The sequence below is a fragment of the Stylophora pistillata genome, chromosome 8, assembly GCF_964205215.1.
Source record: "Stylophora pistillata chromosome 8, jaStyPist1.2, whole genome shotgun sequence".
In the NCBI taxonomy this organism is placed as follows: domain Eukaryota; kingdom Metazoa; phylum Cnidaria; class Anthozoa; order Scleractinia; family Pocilloporidae; genus Stylophora; species Stylophora pistillata.
Window position 1 is genome coordinate 27,018,077 of NC_142526.1, and position 16,279 is coordinate 27,034,355.

Below are 16,279 nucleotides of genomic sequence, written 5' to 3' on the forward strand. Positions count from 1 at the left end.
CGTACTGTCAAGACCTCGGGCCGATATTCTCCCAGTACGGCCCTCGCGCTTGGTTAATAAGATATATGTATCTACTTTCTGCCACAGACTCCGGTGCTCAAGCATACTCTTTTGGGAAAGTAAAATGAGGACTGGTTGATGTCCCTATATCAGGGACTATTTGCTTAGAAACGTGTTCTGTGGATATTTATGAGCCATTTTCACTATTGTTCCCTCCCTAAACTGTAAACCCTTTTTAATATCTCACTTTTTCGTACTCGTGTGCATGATAATCATCTTTTTATTTTTGTTGAGACGGATACTTGCCGCAACTGTCGGCTTACAGGTAACACTGCACTTTTTATCTTTCTTTGTTCGCCCGATTGGATGTTCGATTACTTATTTATTTCTTCCATTCTGATCCTTCTAAGCAGAGTTTGTAACCATTGTTTATTACACGACTCGGGCAGTCGGAGGGCTAATAACTAAAATCAACCAATCAAAATGCTCTATTGCCGGTCCAATATTCTCTAAGTATTGGACCGGGCACTGTCCCGAATGGTCCCGAATGATACCGCACTTGTGTACCTTTGAACTTCAGTCGTATAATAAATCTCTTATTAACCAAGCTTGCTCGGGACCGTACTGGAAGAATATCGACCCTCGGTCTTTTTTGTACGGACCTCGCTGCGCTCGGTCCGTACTGTCAAGACCTCGGGCCGATAATCTCCCAGTACGGCCCTCGCGCTTGGTTAATAAGATATATTTAAACCTGCTTGTTCCCCAGATATCAATATACACTTACCATATCTTCTCGAATCTCTTTCTTCTTTTACTATTAAGAATTTTGCTTTGAATCAAACGTTATCCCCGGGTCATGTTTCATTCAGTTATCTTATCATCTTTCTCCTAGACAATGTTTTTATTTTGTAGGAAGAAAATATATATATCTTATTAACCAAGCGCGAGGGCCGTACTGGGAGAATATCGGCCCGAGGTCTTGACAGTACGGACCGAGCGCAGCGAGGTCCGTACAAAAAAGACCGAGGGCCGATGTTCTTCCAGTACGGTCCCGAGCAAGCTTGGTTAATAAGAGATTTATTATACGACTGAAGTTCAAAGGGACACAAATGCGGTATCATTCGGGACCATTCGGGACAGTGCCCGGTCCAATACTTAGAGAATATTGGACCGGCAATAGAACATTTTGATTGGTTGATTTTAGTTATTGGCCCTCTGACTGCCCGAGTCGTGTAATAATTTATGGTAGCAAACGGGAGTCAAGGGATTAAAATAGATTCAACCTCTCAGACAAATGATATTGATTTAAAGGGACGCGGTCACGGTCTGCGCATGCTCTTGTAGCCGATCGAAACCTGAAAAAGTCATCCTGACATTTTCAAATTGCATTCACAAATTCAAAATGGCGTTAATGGTAAGCTGTTATTTGATTTAAACAAAATCGAATTCTGAATATCTGGTAAACTAAAAAAAAGAATCTCGCAATGAAAGAATTGTTACCGCTCTATTCTTCGTCCTGGAGCTCTGTTTTATTGTAATAGGACAACTGATAAGTTTAAGATGTTTGAAATAGTTTCTAACTGAAGGGAGCGAACCTTCGACTATTTTTTTGAGCAAATTTATGATGGTTCTTAGCTTAAGTTTCTCCGCTTGGGTAGAAATAAATGTCTTCAGCTGATCATGAGTAAGTTTGACCACAGTTTGAAGCACTCTACTTTATTTCTACGCCAACGTTCAAGGCTGGCGTTCGGTTTCTTTTCAGCCGGCCTCGTCGCCTCCTTTTCGAGTGTGAATAATCGGAGACTTGCATGTCTGAATTTTAATGCTAAACTTTGACAAATGAAACCTCAATGTGCATAATAAAAATGCCTGTCAAGTGATAAACGTTTAGAATTTCATTTCGTCTAAAGAAGATAAAATTCCTCATCATTAATATCAGTCTGGAGAATTCTGCGGCGAAAGAGAAATTTGAAGTGACTTTGTTTTCGTCGCAAAGCAGGTGGTTGCCAAATAATCAATAACAAGTTTTTCCTCTAATTTTGTCAATTTTGATCAGATGAAAGAAAATCTACGATCGTTTTCTTGAAAAAAAAATTGCTGTGTAGCAGAGTACCCTCTCGCAAGAAAACCTCACAAGTTCTTCTTACAAATTTCAGCTCAGTTGTAATTAGTAGTTCCGGAGGTAAATAAACAATGTTGTTAGAGTAAACTATTTCTCTAATAGCGAAGCTAAGTATGACAAATTTACTTACCTGCAGAAGAGAAATTTATCTTACTAAATATCCGAAGGCTGAAATTTCTTCGGAGAATTGAACATTTCTGAAACGAGTTGTTGAAATATGTAGTATACTGAGTGATGTGGGGGTTAATTAGTCTTAAATTGCACCTGCGTGGTGAAATTGGCGGTTTCGGCCTCCTCTTGGCGGCATAAAGTCAAATAATAAGTGTGCTTGTTAGTTAAAATACCGCCTCAGAGCATTTACACAGAAATCATTTTCTAAATGTTTAGGTTTGAACTTTATACAACGGTGGTCAAATATTAATGTGCTTTCAGACTTGCCGACTTCGTCAGGTTAAAGGGAGGGGGATGTTTAGTAATCTTTTAAATTTACCTTAACCTTGGCCGAAGTGTTGCGAATATCCCCAGAAGGTAAGGTTGTATGAGGTTTATCTTTAGGTGACAGTAAATATTGGTTATATGGAAATAAAAGAGTGAGTAATTGCGCCACGCCATATATATGTCACTGCGGCTGCTTAACTGTCACTTTTAAAAAAAAAAATCCGCTGGAACAGGTTATTGATTTAAACTGATGTATCGTGACCTTGGGAAATGAGTTTTCAATGATGCCAGACTTAAGCACTGTATAAAAAATAATTAGAGTAATTCTCATGGGCTTAAAACGCTTAAGAATTACGAGGTTGAGATGGATAATTGAGAGTTTGGCACAAAATGCTTTGATTACCACTTCAGTCGATTACCTTAGGGCTGTGTCATTTATCAATGCTGTTTCAACTTGTGGGATAAACTGATAGAAGTGGAAGTGAAAGGGGAGGTATTTTCCTCTGAATGTTTTGCGTAGTTGCCAAATTATTTCTACACTGCTCGAAGTGTTTATCAATCCTTTTTTACAGATGTGAAAGTGGAGAGGATTATTTTCTTGAATATCACCAATCATGCAATTATAACTTCCGATAAGAATCAACACTGACAGACGGATTGTCTCGCTCCGTTGGTCGGGCTCCAAGGATATTTCAAAAAGCAATTTAGTGACTGGTAATATTTAAAATAAATCTACGGTTAGGCCTCCATTTAGAGCTTGTCCTTGACAAGGGCTTTGCACATGATATGAGGGCGGTGTACAAACACGACAGGAGTGAAAAAAAAAAGAGTTTTGAGTTGAGAAACGTTTTTATTATTATTATTATTATTATTATTATTATTATTAATTTTTTTTTCATGAGATTATCTTTCTCGGTTCGATTAGCAAACAACCAGAATACTATGTTCCACACCGCAACGAACGCAAGTGAAATGGATACACGGAAACCGAATAAACTAAAAAAAATCTCCTTCGGACGTTTTTGATTTAGAAATTGCTAAATTAACTTGTTGATCGAAGGGGATGGAAGTGATGGAGGAAAAAAGAGACAAGGAAAATTGAGCTGGAGGAAGGATTCGAAATGGAGCTGGTGTGGGTCGCTTTGAAAGATCCTCCAATAGTATACCCTTTCATTTTCACAATTTTTTTAAAATGAAAGTTGTAGTATTAACGAATATATTTAAAAAAATGGCCGAAATGGAAATAAAAAAAAAAAATAAAAAAAAAACTCCTTAGTCATACAAAATAGAATCTTTGTCAAGAAATCAAATGTTTGACGGAGTTCTTCGCAAGCAGAGGGAGGCTAAAACGAAAAATTTATATGACTTCTTGAAATCGAGCAGCTAATTTTAGGAAATTGTTTGTCTCAGTGGAGCGTGATTTATGTTCATCGTTTCCAAAAATATAGTACCTCCTTTCCCATTTTCTTCGCCGCGTTTAATCTTTATATCGAGTCTCAGATCAAGGATTCCTGAACTGTCGCTGCTAGAGGGATGTCTCTTTTCCATTATCTTCATTTTATTTTTCGCGTCAAGAATACCAGATTTGTCTTGATTAATTTATATTTAACGTCTTGACACTTCTTTTAACCGTATCTATTAAAAATATCTTCATCAGTACGAAACAAGATTCACTGATATTTATGCTGAACATAAATAACAAAGTTTGGCTTGTGTTATAATCAATTTATAGAATTCCTCGGACAACGTATTTTGTGCAATATTTCATAAACCCCTCTAATGTTATCCGTTTAGTTCCGAATGTAGAGCAAGCGAAATCCGATCTTTCTGTTTAGCTGGCATAAGACGCAATGAAACAGGTAGAAAAATTGAGGCAAGCTTTACCGGTTGACTGTTAGTTAATCGATGAAACGGTCAAAGTTGCAATTTTTCAGTTCGTTAAGAACTTACACCACTTCCAGTCGCTCTTGGCCTAGCGTCGCTATGGCTCAAGGTTAACTTTCCTCCAATTCCATAACTTATTTTGATTAGAGCTTGTTTAGTTTTGAACATCAAACACTCGATATTGCCACCGGTGAACAGTTGGAGACATGATGTCATCACCCCAGAAAAATACGGTGCTATTTAGTCCCTATAATATCAGATTTTAAGCCTCTCACGAGAAATTTTGAGTACAACGACACAAAGGCAAACTAGCACTCTCCGCTTAAATGCAACGGGTTAAAAATCGCCCTTTAGCTGGATTCCCAACCCTTTCAACAAAAACACGATTGTGATACTTATGTTTTTTTCTTTTTTAGTGTTTGATGTTAATTAAAATTTTATGCCTTATGCGCAATCCATGAGTTGGAATTTCACGAAAACATTGCGACACTTTTTTTATCAAACGGGACCGTCTATCTTGAACTAGGCGATCATACCGCGATAGTAAAAACAGGAAGTAATTTACAGATGAATAGCCACAAGAAGGCCTTTCTGTGATACGCTAAAAAATTGCACAAGGTAGTTTTGTAAGAAAATTCTTGGCGTGTTTGGGAAGATTTCCTACAGCGTGACAAGTCGCTGTCGATCTGTCATTTCAATCGTTATCTACTTGTTAATTCAACTTGTCTTGCGATACAAGAATAAAGAGGGCATCCGTTAAGACTATGTTTGTGAGATAAGGGAAGGAAGTAGTAGAATATCGCGTGCAAACAGCGCTATTTGCACCGTTTACCTAGGCATGACAAGTTGCGCCCCAGGATACTAAAGGCTAGCCTGATTAAAGTCTTCCTTAAATTGTCATGCTAATTGCCTGTTTCACCTGTCGAATGTAGCTTTTACGGGGGACGCGTACAGAGCCTAAGACGCGTTAAAATGTTGGAAATCGAACCATAGTGTGAACAACAGTAGCATAATTCTGATGTTTTTTGAAGGAAAAAGCCTCATCATTGTGTTCGTCCCGAGTGAGATGGAAATGCAAAGGTAAAGATAAGATGGCTTTGTGAAAACGAGCGGTTACGGATATCTGACACTTGTCAAGTTTGAAAATATGTTGTTTTTTAATTTACATATAGTTAAAATGATTTTTAAATCATATTTAAAAAGGTACAAATCTTTACCTTACTCGATATTGAATTTCCGAGCTTTTCCTAGAATAAAATAGTTCCATTTTAGGGAAAATATTTAGATACACTTAAATTAGGGTACCTGAATTGTGTTATTAGAATGCACGCCTTTTTTTCTTATGCAAACCGTACTTTTCTAGTCATCTTATAACCGACTCTTCCAAAAATATTTTACAATAGTTGAACAATTTGGGCCGTGAACGCGAGGGGTTCACGAATGTGAGTGCGAATGTTTTTAATTGAATTGCTCAACATGTGGAAATTCTCAAGCGATTGCGTTCAGTAGTTAACTTAATCGTGGCACTCGCATCGCAGTCAGCATGCGTGTAAGTAAATGATACTTGTTATTGTTTTGAAACCTGGAAGGACGAAGCACAGCTTTCTGTCGGTTCAGCCAACTCCTTCGAATAGCCTATTTACGTTCAAAGTCTTAAAAAATGTTTCAATGAGATGTTTTGAAAGTGAAGGGTTATATCATGTTTGGACAGCTTGAACTGAAGAACTACTTTTACCTTACGTTTGAAATGAGCTTGAAAAGTGAAAGCTATTTTTCAACTTTTTTATTTGAAAACCCTGGTTCATAATTCTCTCCTGTTTCTCCTTGGTCTATAATTTTCTTCTCGTCCTCTGGTTCTGTTTCGAAGGTACTTTCAGAGCGGGGTGCAAAAATTTGGCCGTGTGTTTGTCTTTTTTAACCTGTTTAGTCTAGCACTTTTTCTTAAGTTTATTTTCCTGGTGAAAAACCGTCTGCTTTTGACGATTTTTCCATTTGTTATATTAAACGTACTAAGCATTCCTTTGAAAGAAAGATAGAAATTGAAACATAACTCAGTGCTTTTCCATGAGTTCATCCGCTCTAAGTTCATCCATCCTTAATCCGATTTAGTATTGATGACTCTTTCTCTTAAGTATATTTTTCTAGTGAAAACCCGTCTACTTTTGACGATTTTTCCATTAGTTATATTATATGTACTAAGCATTCCTTTGAAAGATAGATGGAAATTGTTTAAACATAACTCAGTGCTTTTCCATGAGTTCATCCGCTCTAAGTTCATCCATCCTTAATCCGGTTTAGTATTGATGACTCTTTCTCTTAAGTATATTTTTTTAGTGAAAACCCGTCCACTTTTGACGATTTTTCCATTAGTTATATTATACGTACTAAGCATTCCTTCCCCTCCGAGTTCAGCCATCCTTAATCCAGTTTAGTATTGATAGCTCTTTCTCTCCGGTAAATTTTTCTTGTGAAAAACCGTCTACTTTTGACGAGTTTCCTCAATTTAATATATTGTAGGGATGCATTCTTGTTAAAGGTAGAAGGAAACTGAGTAACTTTCCGAGAGTTTGTCCTTTCGTAGTCAGGCCACCTAATTCCTATTCTAATTACTTTGTCTGTGACATATTTTTTTTGGGAAAACCATCTGCTTTTGAAGATGTGTCCTTAAATTTTATAAAATGCAAGCATTCTGGTGTAAAGTAAATGGAAACACTCACTCACTCACTCACTCCCTCACTCACTCATCTCGATAACATATGTGGCTTCGCCTGCTATAGGAGGCTGTAGCCACAAATAAAGGACCGAGACATTAAAAAAAGACATCTTTCGGGATTAATTCTGCGATTATACGAACTATACTTGAAAACTCTTTCATTTTAACATCGATTGCTTGTTCAAATGAAATGACACCGAGATGCTTATATTACTGACTCCGCCTCTCTATCGCTCTCCCTTTTAATGTGGTCTCAGTGCCCTAGCAATTCCAGACCAGCTTGGTCGAAAATTTTGAGAGTAATTTAAATTTTGAGAGTAGTCACTTGAACTGTTTAAATTTCGAAATACGAAATGCAAACTTCGTCGCAAGGATTGCTTGTTAGTTATAACAAAGTGCGAGAAAGCGATGGGAAGTCTTATTCGACAACTTGAATGTTATATATCTAGTTGGTAAACACCTGTTTTCAAGAGGATAAAAAAATGTTATGGGCAGATATACCTTATTTGGCGCAAGCTTTTGACTAGAGGTTTCAATCTGAAAAATTTAAACGTCGGATCTTATGTTCGCAACCAATTAATTTATTTAAAAGGGAAAGTTTGGCAATTTTCTTTTTCTCCTTAGAATAACCGTAGTAACAAGAGTTTCAGGAAAATGCACGAATGGTGTACGATAACCATCAGGGATTGCCCTATATATCAAGGTCTAGATGCTTTTAATGATTTTCCCGTAAGATTGAATTGAGATGCAACTTTTTATCCACGAAATTCTGGCAGCACGTGACAAAGACAAGTCTTAGATCTACAATGTTTGTGAAAATAGCAAAAAATACCGAGCACAGCCGGTCGGTATTCATGGTAATGCTGCATTTAGATCTACAATGTTTGTGAAAATAGCAAAAAATTACCGAGCATAGTCGGTATTCACAGTAACGTTGCGTTTAGATCTACAATGTTTGTGAAAATAGCAAAAATTACAGAGCAGAGCCGGTATTCACAATAACGCTGCATTTACAATGTTACGTTTGGAGTTAGAATTTTCTTCTACTCACCACTGAGGGAATGCTTTTCCAGAATGCCCGTTACGTTACTTTGTTTGTTTAGAGTATAGAGAGAACTTGTTTGTTTTGAATATGCCTAGGAACACCTTTTTGGTGTACTCCTGTGAGAATAAATAATCGACAGGAGATCAAGCGATGGTCCTTTTCTGTATTAACGTTATGATATTCCTCTCTATTGGATACTTGGTGTTTGTTGCCATCTGGAAACCTCGGGTTTTTTCTTAATGTCTATCAATCAACATCTGTGGCTGACTGTTGAAGAAATCGTTACCAATTACTTTACCAATTTACCTTCCTGAGGTCACTAGATGGTACTGCTCCGTGCATCTTAATTGTCCATAATTTCACTCATCATCTATCTTCTTTTTCTTTTTAACTGAGAAATGAGATTCGTTCTGAATTTCTATGGTGAGTTAAACAACACTTTTGTATATATGTACATATTTCAAGTATCCAAGCGGTCTTTTTTGTTGTTATGGTCATCTCTTGCTCATTTTAATCACCTAGTAGTCGGTTGTCAAATTGTAGGAACCAAGAAAAGATACAATTTAGAGCAAAACATTTTCTTATTTGTTAGGTAATGACTTGCTTTCGAGTGTAATTCGGAATAGATAAACACCAGTAATTTGTAAAAACCAACTATTTCACGAACTCGTGGGTGGAGGGCACCATACAGTCTTTGAAAAGTTGTTCGAGTGCTTGTTTTTTCCACATTGCATGATACTAATCATGTTTTAACTACTAATGATATACAGAAAAAGTTTTGTTTCATCGTTATTCAGGGGCAAAGCACGCGATTTACGAGCAGAAATAAGTAATTCAAACCCTGTAAAATTTCATTGTACGTCGGTCGAAACAACTACGGTAAATCAAAATTAAATTTCATAATTTTTTTTCTAAGCTGTAAGCCTCAAAATTGTTCAAAGCTCGGCCTTGTTACCTTCTTTTACTTTGAATCACCCCTCCGTGTATCTGCACTGAATCACCTCTCTTCTTTAACGTGTTACCTGAAAACGGTGTATCTCTTAGCCAATCAGAATGAAGGAGTTTTTTTATGAATATTAATGATTAATAAATTGCACTGCCGAGAGCCATTAGTTTTTTCTTTAAGAAAAGGGAAACCACAAAATATTTTGTTTTAAGATCGAGAGTCAGTCAATTGTCCCTTTGTGCAGTTTTTCCTTTAAGATGAGGGAAACCACAAAATATTGTTTAAGATCGGCACCCTCTGCAATGGGTGGATGGAACGGGCTCTTAACAGGTCTTTCACTTCTTACTCGTTACACAACACGAGATTACTCTAGGCATAAAAATTGTTTTTAAAAAAACCCGGGCTTGCGAAATCAGTCCAGCCAGGTGCAAGTGTCTTAGTTTGTTAGATAGCTGCTAAGATCGCTTTGGCTTGAAATGTCACAAGGTAGATGACACTATAATGTGTGTCTGTGATGTCAAGTTTATGGTGCCTTTGTTGTCCTTTGAAACTGAATCGTTCCTATCGAGAAAGTTATCAGTTATCCAGTTTTGATGTCATGCAATCTCATAAATTACGCACGTATGAGGGCGGCAAACAAGTATCACGATCAATTCTATGCTTTGATTGAATGGTTTAATTCTGTATCCGAAATTTTACTTCGTAATTAGTTTCAACCTTGATCTGTCTATGAACCCATCGGTAAAAGGTATTTATGTTATTGTGAAGAATTAATGTATTGCCATGAAAAGAGAAAAGTCTGAGTGTTCTTACAAACGCAAAGCGTTGAAGATAACTTGGCATATACTCGTGCTGTGAGTACATAAGAGTCTCTGGGTTGAGGATAATAACATTTTGGCCTGAATAAACAAACTGGTTTATCTGTTTCAGGTTTTGATAGAAAAGCTGAGTTATTAGCATTAATAGAATATCCCCTGTATACGTGAATATTCGCTATTCTTCTGCTTGCTGCAGTTTCTAATGGAAAACAACTTCGTTAAACTGGATGTATTATTTAATGCTGATAATGGTAAAATAATTCCGCAGATTGATACTCCAGAATTTTCCACTAAGTGATGAACTGGGTGTATTTTGCTAGTTTACTTTGAAGGTAAGGGAAATACACATTTTCATTTGAAAAGAAGCCGCTTTGCAGGAAATCAGTTAATGTCATCGTGGTGTTTTCAAATCATGGAAACTAGAAAGTTATAAAGCTTTATTGAATTTTTCACAACAAACCGAATGTGGAAAAAACAAACAGGAACATGATAACAATGTGAAAAACAAAAGATGAAAAAGATAATTATACGATTGTAAATCCAGAATGTGCGCACGTAGAATTGTCCTTGAATAGGCCAGTAAACCTCTTAGCGATCGCCATTATTACGGTCGAGCTGGTAAGTGCTGCGAATATCGCTTAAAACAGCGCTTAATGTGTCAGAAAAAGTGTTGAAAACAGCATCTTTAATTGTCAAACTGAGAAACCAATGTCAGTAAATGCACCGGACGTTTTGCGCAGGTGTGTTTGAAGAAGCATTACTCTCATTGGGTCATGAATCATTTGTCTTTGTGCCTAAGGAAATATTCATCTTCCTGCTAGTAGCCTAAGAGATGTACACCTGCAAATGGATATTCGCTTCATTTGGCCATTTAGTATGCTGGTACACGACAAAACGGACAAAAAAGTAATTCAATAACTGAGCGGGATAAATCAGCACGCAAGGCAGTTTATTAGAAAAAAACTCGGCTGTCATTCTAACACACCTACTCCAGCAAAAGGCAAAGGTTGGTGTCGATTTGGGATCTCTTTCGTATACGATATGGAGACGGGAAAACTGCCGGTTTTGAGCGTGCAGAAGATAATGTGATATTAACATTTGATAAATTGAAACATTACTTTAATAGCCATTCTGGTTACAGCTTGATTGCTTGATGCATTTTTCATAATTTCTTAGCCCTTTTTAAAGGGTTAAATATGCAAAAAAAGATGAAAAATCCATTTTGCAGCAATTCAACATGCGAAGACAAAATCGGTTGCAATAACGTCGAAGGAAGCTTTTAGATCTAGCCAAAGGCTGTTTGTTAAAAAAGACCAAACCATTTATTTTTCATTCTGTGTGGGATTCAATGAAATTTTTGCCTCCAAATGATGTGATGGTCTATTTTGTATTCATGCAATCGAGAATTTAGTGCCCTGCACCAGATTAATGCCATTATATGACTGGTGTGTACTCTTCTCCCCTTTTTGTAAGAGATAGTTCGTCGATGTTTTAACGGGTGAGATTCTGTCGTAATGTAAGTCTTACACGTTCCTGTTTATGGCACATTGCAAACCACTCGTCTCTGTTCCTGTAGAAAACTTGGATATGTTCGGATTTCGATATTTATATTAGTTACTCAACTTGCAAATTTTACATGAAATTATAACAAACAAAAACTAACTTCGCTAACGAAACCTATTACCGGGAATTTGACTGATTTTAATAAGTATCGATTTCACGCCCTGTTTTCAAGTTTAAAGTTTTACAATTATTCTATTATCACATTGAACTCTGTGAGACAAAGCCGTGGGAACTGTTATTTAATAATTCTGGATGATGTTTTACCGTTGTAACTATCTGGCACTTTCTTGGTGCCTCTTTACTACGTTGGAATAGTCCGGAATTGCCTGTTTAGGCACGCTATCAGCGTGAAGTACCTTTATTTCTCGACATTTCTTCCAAATTAACTTCTCCTAAGAAAGGAAACAAATTATCTCGGTGGGAGAGCACTTATGATTCAATATGAATTTCTGCTTTAGTCGCAAGTTGTGTAATCTGAATGAAAAACGCATTATGTTCCGAGTATACGTTGGAATCATTACAGATGGTGTTAAGTTTTTCGGCTACAATTTGAAATGAAACGAGGAGAGTTGAAAAAGAATGGCAAGCAGAAGATTCACACTGTCCGTCAGACGCCTGGCGCCGCCCGGCTCCGGCTCCGGCTCCGGCTCCGTCTGTTTCCTAACAATATAAAAGAAAATCTTCAGATAATTTATTAAAAACGGGACATTTTTTCTCCGCTTCAGGTCATTTTTCAGCTTAATAAGACCAAACTCGACCTGGCATATGAGTTGTGGTGACCAAAGAAACATTGAATATCGTTAATTGAAAATTAAATGAGCATGAAAAAGTGAAAAACGAGACTTTGCTCAGAGGTAAAAGGTAATTTAAAGATATTAATGGCATACTTGATTCTTTCAGTATTCTTTATTTTTGCATTTTCCAAGTACTTAACGTATTTGTTCAAAATGACTTTCGACATGTCTTGCAGAAACATCTTCCGTAAGTGTAAGAGGGCTTCACAACGTCTTTAGATCAGGTAAATCACGTTCTTTTCACCATGTTGTGCTGGGCTAGCCAAGCGTTCGATTCTTGATGAACAGCTCATGTCTGGTGCGCCTTTTAGGCAATTATGCACTTCTCAAATGCAGCCGTCATGTTATATGTCAGTCTCTCTTGAACTAGAACACTGTTCACCGCTGTTGATAGGACTGAAGCAAACGGTTTTAGAGGGTTTTTTTTAATTTCGCTGCATGAGGGGCTAGCGTAAGTTTTCGTTTCGATCAAACTGCCTCACTTTATCAGTAATTACAAATGTATTCTTTAATATGAATTGTATATCTGTTCTTTGAATTCACGGATCAATTTAGTGTTGCAAGATGTCTATTGAGAAGTAGCAGCACGCGTTTACTTATATGATTACAGTTTTTTCGAATATCAGTTACTGACTGACATAAGAAATAGAGCATTTTTCTTGCATCCGTGTAGTTAAAAGTTGGATTCTCGAGTAATTCTCACACTCTACACAGTGTTCCAGTGATTCATGGTGATCAAATGTTCGATCGATCGAAAAAATTCGTTCGTCTAGCACGTGCAGATACCTTAGTTGCTCTTCGCTCTTATTGGGCTGAAAAAGGGATGCAGTTTGCACTGAGGCGCATCACAAATGTATCATGCATCGTTTTAAAAAAGTACAGCAAAAAAAGTATTTTATCACAAATCTGAAACATACTTAAAAGCCATTTACCGTCTGCAGAATTTTAATTGCGGCAACAATAATTCGTTGTCAATTCACAGTCCTTTTATTTGAATTATTTTGAGTCACATAGCTAGATATGACATGTTTACGTGTGCATTTTTATTATTCGTACTGGATATGTTGCTATGTCGTATTTAGTAAAAAACGGAATTTTTTTCTTGGTCACGAAAGAAAATTTCACTCGACAGTCCTATTTGGAATCAAGTTAAACTCTCGAATCGAAACAATTACATCAGGGTACGGCTCATTTTTCATTACCATTTTTTCGTTTCCATCAACGTATTGTGGCGCAGCAACGACTATTGCTAAAAAAAAGTCTTTCGGAAACTGATGTTTTCACCGTACAAATTTCAGAAAAGTCGAAGAAAATGTAAAGCACTTGCAAACACAGCAATTGGAATAAATAGCCCAATGCCCAATTTCACAGTTCCACATTTCCTTTTAAAAGAGATGTTTTTACAGCACATTAAATTTCTTAAGTGGCTGAAACACTATGGGCAGCTGTTCAATTGTGAGACTCAGTATCGCAATATGTTTCGTCGATTTTGTTTCAATAAGGCTGGTACGCCTCGCAGACCCAGTTTTTGATAACAAATTGATACACAATGACAAATAAGGCAAACATCAGTCTTAAAAGCATTTAGCTGTCCCCGTATCGCCATGAATAAACTTGCTCTTATGGTGAAAAAGATAAATTTTCTCTTTTTATACGGGGCTGATTTAAGAATCAGTGGGAAAACTGGACAAAATCAGAATTAATCTTTGGCGTTTGTTGAAACTATAGACATACGATGCCAAAAGCAGCTGAATTGTTAACTGAACTCAAACCTCCCAAGTTTTCGGAGTATTTTGGAAGAAATTAATGGTAAGAGCCATCATGCAAGAGCATGTGGCACAAAGGAAATCTCTAGATCCGTAGATTGGATTCGAGGCGATAGCGTGTGGAATTATGTGCGGACGAGGAAGTGATAAACGCGGCAGAAGAAAATTCAAATGCGAAGAGCACAAAAGATGCTACTTAGTTTGGCGGAGTCTTTCTTTAAAAGACATATATGAAGTTTTTGCTGATCCAATTTAATAAACCTTTTAAAACTGCTTGCTCAACAATATTCACTTCGCCCTCCATCTGCGAATAATCGTTGAATGTTCTTTGCCCGCGTTTGGTACATAGGACGGTAGCATACCTGTGCAAAATGTTAGCAAACTTCACCTCCCCCTTCCGCACTGTTTGAATATAATGTACAGACTTACATAACTTTCAACTTATTCTTTATTTCAAAATAGAAATGTAGTCTCTTTATCTTTCAAACATAACTTGATTTAGTCATTTTTTCTTACGTTAATTTATTCTAGTGGTTGAAGTTATTATGACGTATCATGCAAATTCATTGCTAGAATTTTAACTTTTTGAAAGTGAAGACGAGAATGTTTTTTTTTTAGTGTGTTACGTATTTTTAGTTTGCGTATTGTTTTCGTGATGAGACATTTTAAAACTCACGTGTTTAAAACAATTTACCCAGTTCCTCGTCGGCAGTGCGCCATAGTTACATTTCTTTAATATCATAGCAAATATCTAGGTAAAGCAAGCAATCCAAAGGATTACCAAGCCACTTGTAGACCCACTAACTTTTGTGTATGTAGTTGAGGAGGGTTTCTTGCTGATAAAGCATCGTGCACATTTACTCGTTTGTGGTTTTGTATCATGGTGGTCAATTCTAGTTAATGAAAGGAAAAGTGATTGTAGAAATGGATGTCTAGTAGTCCAATTTGCGTGTTTACAGAGCTACTTTTAAATTCCATTAAGCTTCGTTAAGTCAATTGAATAATTTATGAATCGCAGTTCATCTATTTGTTCAAAAATAAACTTCACTTAGTCCAGTAGACTTGGACAGCTATTATCGTGTGCGTGTCACAAGCCGGGAATAATATTATTGTTGAATGATTTCCACATCTGGTATTTGGTGACGAGCCACGAGGATCGCTCATTAAAAGGTTAGATGCGGAATTTATTGGAATTTTTTTCTTTTGAGCACTATGGAATACCGCGATTAGCGCATAAAAACTCCCTGACACAACAGTGTTTATAGAATGGCTGAAGTAAGGTACTGAGTGAAAATCTACCAAATGCGTGAGGGCGGACAGATTGATGGAAATCACGTTAAAGAAGTTGTAAACCTGTTTGTCTATTGACTTGTGTGAAAACCAAACAAAACGAAACTAGCTAATGAGCAGAGAACGAAAGGCAGGCTCTCACACCAAAGAAGTCTTTGCCTGAAAAATCAATTATACCACGGATAAAGTTGATTCTTTCTTTTGACTATCACCATAAATTTTGTCTTCATTGACTGCTGTGAATCGGTTTGATTTTTAAGAGCTTTCAAAAACTCATTTTTTGACGTGAATGTCGTGTTAAGAATTAAAAGGTCCTCTGTACTCTTAATCTAACCAAGTGTTTAGGTGTTCGCTGCGTAACAGCTTTTGTGTGTGAATGTTCCTTCACTTTGTTCGTCAAAATTTCAAGTTGGTTTGCTTCGCTCTGTGGACACGTCTACATTTTATGTTTCGGTTTACGACTGTTTTACAACACTGCAGTGTGTTAAGGTCTATGGCAAATAATGACTGCTTGAAAAGTTGAATAATGAATCGGATTTAGGTTTTACCCAGGTAGGGTGGGGTGGGGGAGACGGAAAAAAAATGACTGGGAGAGGGTGATTACCGCGCGCATGTTGATGTAGGTTTAGTCAATCGCGTAGTCACATCATCCCGGTGAAGACAGTCCTTAGAATGACTGTAGTCGATGGGATTGTCTTGAGTTCCTCTAACCGTAATGGATGTCGTCACCAAGGTCAAGAGACCTTGGTGACTCATGTACTTGATTTTTACTTGGTTTAACAAGCTACGCCAGACAGTCTGCGAATTTTTGATAAATTCTTCACTCAAAACCATTATTATCCGTTGATTCATTTTAGCCTCTACACTGGAATCGATCTTACACGACGTGGTTGACAATGA

The 16,279-nt window shown here is 37.1% G+C and overlaps 1 protein-coding gene across 7 annotated transcripts in view; it reads left to right on the forward strand.

The window, feature by feature from the left end:
• The first annotated feature begins 5,353 nt into the window (after positions 1 to 5,353).
• LOC111333588 (uncharacterized) overlaps positions 5,354 to 16,279 on the forward strand; it is a 28,372-nt gene continuing 17,446 nt past the window's right edge. Inside the window, exons 1-3 of one of the 7 annotated variants that reach the window (XM_088729573.1) lie at positions 5,354 to 5,524; positions 10,235 to 10,298; positions 12,500 to 12,547. The gene's annotated coding sequence lies outside the window, so the exon portion shown is untranslated. Of the gene's footprint in view, positions 5,525 to 10,234; positions 10,299 to 10,817; positions 10,973 to 12,293; positions 12,391 to 12,499; positions 12,548 to 16,279 lie in introns of those variants that run through there. The other 6 variants (XM_088729578.1, XM_088729576.1, XM_088729575.1 and 3 more) reach the window with 6 other exon arrangements.